Source organism: Petaurus breviceps, unplaced genomic scaffold, assembly GCF_028583685.1.
Source record: "Petaurus breviceps papuanus isolate PSGF00001 unplaced genomic scaffold, PetGlider_PUasm1.0 151, whole genome shotgun sequence".
Classification (NCBI taxonomy): Eukaryota; Metazoa; Chordata; class Mammalia; order Diprotodontia; family Petauridae; genus Petaurus; species Petaurus breviceps.
The window spans coordinates 1,461,891-1,466,924 of NW_027185712.1; the positions used below are offsets into that span (position 1 = coordinate 1,461,891).

Genomic DNA, 5,034 nt, shown 5'->3' on the forward strand with positions numbered 1-5,034 from the left:
GATATTGCTCTCATGGCTCTCCTACTTGAAGGATCAGTGGTTCTCAGTTTCCCTTTCTAGTTCAACATCCACCTCCTGCTCCCTAACTTTAGTTGTCCCCGCCATGACTCTGTTGTGAGCTATCTTTTCTTCTTTCCCTTTGTGGTTTTCACTTCAACAGGCTCCGTTATCATCTCTATGCAGATGGCTCAATTTTTTCTCTTGAGTTCTAGTCTCTCATTACTAATTTCCTACTGCACATGTCCAGCTAACAACACAAATGCAAAACATTCAAAATGTAACTCATTTCACCATTCATATCTCTTCCAAGCTTCATTATTTCCACCATTATCTCAGCCACTCATATTTGAGACCTTTAATCATTGTGACCCTTCTCTCTCCCTAACTCTCCAATAAGTTTCTTGGTCCCGTTAATAAACTTCTACAACATCTCTTGAATTTATCCTTTGCCCTAAGTCCTCATCACATTCACTTGGCAGTCTACTGATTGGTCTTCCTGTCTCTTTCATATCTCCAATCCATTCTTCATACAACTGTCAAAATAATCTTTGTAAGGAGTAGACATGACTATGATCCTTCTCAGTTCAAAACCCTTTACTGGTTCCTTATTATAAGGGGGATGCCCACAGAAAAAATAAAAACTCCTCAGCCTCTTGTGGCATCTTCACAATTTGGCTCCAACATATTTTTCTATCTATACTTTGCATTATACTCCTTTACTAATTTTACTTGCTGTCAAATTGCGCTACTAGCTGTAACTTCCTGAAATCAACTTGCCACCTTTCTGCTCTGTGGATTTCTAGCCTATCCATCCCTCTTCCCTCTTTTTGCAATTTATGTACTCTTTTTTTTTTTTTTTTTGCTCTATCAGATTTCAACAGTCAGTTCAGGGGCTACTTCTTTCACAAAGACTTCCTTCATTTTTCTCAAATATTCTGAGAGCTTGTTGTTTGTATTTCTGCTTTGAACTGTTCATTCTCAAATTTGTATCATGTTTATTTTTATGGAGAAAGACTGGTACTCCTGGGTTGACCAGAAGATTAAGGAATGTTGAAAAAGGGCACTTTCATTTGTTTTCACCCCAGGTTCATTTACATGTCCAGCAGGTAGTATTTATGGGAGCCTGGAGGGCACCTCATTTCCTGTGGATATATATATATATTTTTTTCTTTTGTAGTGAATCTTAAAATATAGATTAAGACTAGGAGATTAGCAGAAGGTAAAAGAAAATTTCTAACCTTAAATCAGGTAGTTGGTTGGAGTCAGGGATTTTGAGTTGGCTTTGGGAATATATAGTCAAAAGAATAGACTTAATCTTTGCCTAAGGCTTCTGTTATTGTTAGTTTGTTGTTACTGTTTTTGTTGTTGTTTTCATTTGTTTTTTGGTTACTAGGCTGAGTATAGTGGCTCATTGCCCTAGACTATGTGCTAAAACGACTTTAGCCCTTTGAACAGAGAGGTCGTAAGAGTTGATAGTCCTGAAAATTACCAGATAACAGAGAGCACTTTAGGGAGACCACAGGGCCAGGAGAAATGGAAAAGATGAAAACACAGATATAATACCTAGTAGAGAATAGCCTGATGCGATCACCAGAGTGCAGCTGAGGTTGTATGAGTTGCCCCATCCATATAACGCACCCACGTGTCCCAATATGTGTCTTTGCTCCTGGAATGTTTCCTTTTATACAGGTTCCCTGGCTACGTGTGTGCTCTCTGTGTACCTTCCTATGTGTGTTCCCTGGTCAATCTTGTTCTCTACCTACATGCCCTCCCCATTGGAGGGTTGGTAAGTTTTGGGACAGTATTAAATGATTTTGCTTTGAACTGATGTTGTCTCTGGCCTTGTAAAAAAGTAAAGACTTCAACTGGGGCACATAAGCTATGGTTTTGAGTGGATACTTTTTCTAAAAGTACTTCTTATTTGAGATAACTTCTTTGGGTCCCAGAAAAGTATATGCATATCATATTATTCATAAAACTTCTGAGGGAAAAGATAGCTTTGTTTTTGTCTTTGAATCAGCTGCACCTAGCAATATATCTTTGAGATACTAGGCATTTAATAAACATCTGGTTAAATAAACTGAATTGAATCAATCAATTGATCAATCAACTTATCGATCAATCAATATTTCATTGAACATCTACTCATTAAAAGATTTAGGGCATGAGGTCTCCCTCCAAGTATACCTACAACCTCAGCAATTCCGACCCTATGAATCTGTTCATTTAAGGAAAAGGATTTCAAGCCCTGTAGGCATCACCATTTGGCTTAGTGATGAAACAGAGGTTAAAGGAGAGGATTTTCCCTTCAGGTGAGGAAATTGGTCTGTAATCTGATAGGCAAAGGAATCAGACAGAGATAGAGTTTAATAAAGGGGGCACAGTTGGAATAGAAGATGTGAGAGAGACTAAATGTTTTTGATTAGTCTGTCACATTTAGGAAATGTCTTGTTTGAAGGGGAGAGGAGTTCTCACAAGAACTCAGGGAGTGATAATCAACCCAGATTGTCCCCTCTCCTTCCCCCTTAGGCTGCATGACTAGTTTCTTACCTAATGAGATGATTCTTGTTTTTCTGCAAAGATATGTTCTCCTCTCTGAAAAGGAAAAGTAAAATGCTTGGTTCTACTACTTGTGAAAGGAACATTAGGGATGAAGTTAGAGAGACACTGCCTTTTTTTTTTTTGATTCTTGAAAGAATCTTTACTGTGAAAGCAAAAGATTGATCCAAAGACTATAGTTTTGTTACACACATTCCATTCTGATATACAGCACAATGTTATATAATGAACATGGGTTGATAAATTATTCAATGCATTAAACATTTTTACTAAGTATACTGTACTGTTTTACATATCTGAAAAATGAGTTAGAAAGTGTTTTTGCATTTCCTACTATCAGAAATTAAACAGTAGGGGCGGCCAGGTAGCACAGCGAGTAAGAGCACCGGTTCCAGTGTCAGAACGACCTGGAGATAGAATCCCGGGCTCGGACACTTAGCACCCACCCAGAAACACCTGGCCGTGTAACCTTGAGCAAGTTACTTAACCCCAATTGCTTAGGGGCGGCCAGGGCGGCCAGGTGGCTCAGCGAGTAACAGCACTGGCTGCAGTGTTGGGACGACCTGGAGATCGAATCCCGGGCTCAGACACTCAGCACCACACCCAGAAATAACTGGCCGTGTAACCTTGAGCAAGTTACTTAACCCTGATTGCTTAATAAAGAAAATTAAACAGTCTTCTTAAGGACAAAAGTCTTTAAAACACAGTTTAGTGCTTAGGGTTCATAGCACAATGCAACTTAGTTCAGTGGATATTTTGGCAACACTTAATCTGAGCAAGAACAGAGCTTTTGAAAAATAAGGCTTTAAGTAGGTTTGTCTTTTTTAGGATTTAGTTGTAATAGAATGTGGAAAAAAAATCATTCTCTAACACTTTAAACAAAACCATGAAATTATTGATTGGTTCAGAAGGTTTTATGGAAAGAAACTAATTTATAACAAAAACTTGGCATTGAGTGAATGCCCCATTGTTTAAGCAAAGCTTACAAAGGTTCAAAGGGGAACAGGGCAGGGCTGTAACGTTTACAACAGCACACATTTTCTCTTCCTCTTCTTGACGGGGGTGGGGGCGGTGGGGGATGAGGGCGGTGGGGGGGGGTGGGTAAAGAACCGCTCGAATAGCTTCATCAAACACTGTCTTGAGGCCTCGCTGTGTGAGTGCTGAACATTCCAGATATTTTACAGCACCAATCTCCTTTGCCATGGCTAAGCCCTGTGGGTAGGTAATTGGAGTCAGCTTCTTCTCCTTTAGTTTCTCAATTGTGTCTTTATCATCTCTAAGGTCAAGTTTGGTGCCCACTAGAATTATGGGAGTGTTAGGACAATGGTGTCGCACTTCAGGATACCACTTTGCACGAACATTTTCAAATGATGCAGGACTCACAAGGGAAAAGCAAATTAAGAATACGTCTGTTTGAGGATAGGATAAGGGACGTAATCGGTCATAGTCTTCTTGGCCTGCTGTATCCCATAAACCGAAATTCACAGGTTTCCCAAATACCATAACATTGGCAGAATAGTTGTCAAAGACAGTAGGGATGTATCCTCCAGGAAAGGCATTGGTCGTATAACTGATCAGTAGGCAAGTTTTACCTCCAGCTCCCCTGCCGGGCCGCTGCCGCGGCAGCTCCCTTCGCCCTCCCCATCTGGGCGGGACCAGCCCCTCTCTACTTTCCTTCTCCCTCTTGCTTCTGCTCTTCGAGGCCGGAGCCCCGCCTCTCGAGACTGCCTTTTTCTCTCAAAGTCCATGCCTGTCATGTTCATAGGAACTCTCCTGACCTGGAGATACTTCATCAGCTACCATAATGAAAACAAAAGCATCCCACATTTTGTTACAGAAGAACTAGATTTTGTATGTTTTTACAAGGATGTTGTATTCTGTTTTGAAGACGATGGACAAAATTGAATTCTATTTGTTAGTTATTTCTATTCCCTATCTGACTTTGGGAGGAGGTAGGAAATATATCTAGTTAGCTGCATCATTACATAGAAATAGAAATAGTGCACCAAAAGTTGTTCATGTGATTGGGATGCTTCCTAATTGGCTGAGAGTAAGCCTAGAATTATAGGATGTACTGATGAGTTTGGCCCAGAGAGCCTATGGGTAAATCCCAATTCAGTGTTGGTGGTGGTGGTGTGTTTTGAAGTGAAATGTAAAAATCTCATCTGTGTCCCATCTGGAGAGAATCATGGTTGTCTGGGGAGCTATAGCTAGACTGAGTATCTTGGGGAATTTCAAGGACTACCTAGTCTGGGAGTAAGTATCTAAATTTTTATATGTTCTATTTTAATTTTTTTTATTTTATTTTTAATTCAACGCTCCAAGTTTTCTCCATTCCACCTGCTCTTCCCAAGTTGAGAAATTAAGAAAAACAAAACCAGTTATAAAAATGAACAAACAAAATAAATTCCCACATCCCACATTAGTGATGTCCTATGTGTGTATGCATATTCACATATATGTGTATACTTATAA

The 5,034-nt window shown here is 39.7% G+C and overlaps 1 pseudogene; it reads right to left on the reverse strand.

Annotated features, from left to right (window-relative positions):
* Positions 1–3,451: 3,451 nt before the first annotated feature.
* LOC138153177 (ras-related C3 botulinum toxin substrate 1 pseudogene) lies at positions 3,452–4,316 on the reverse strand (annotated as a pseudogene).
* Between the last annotated feature and the right edge of the window lie 718 nt (positions 4,317–5,034).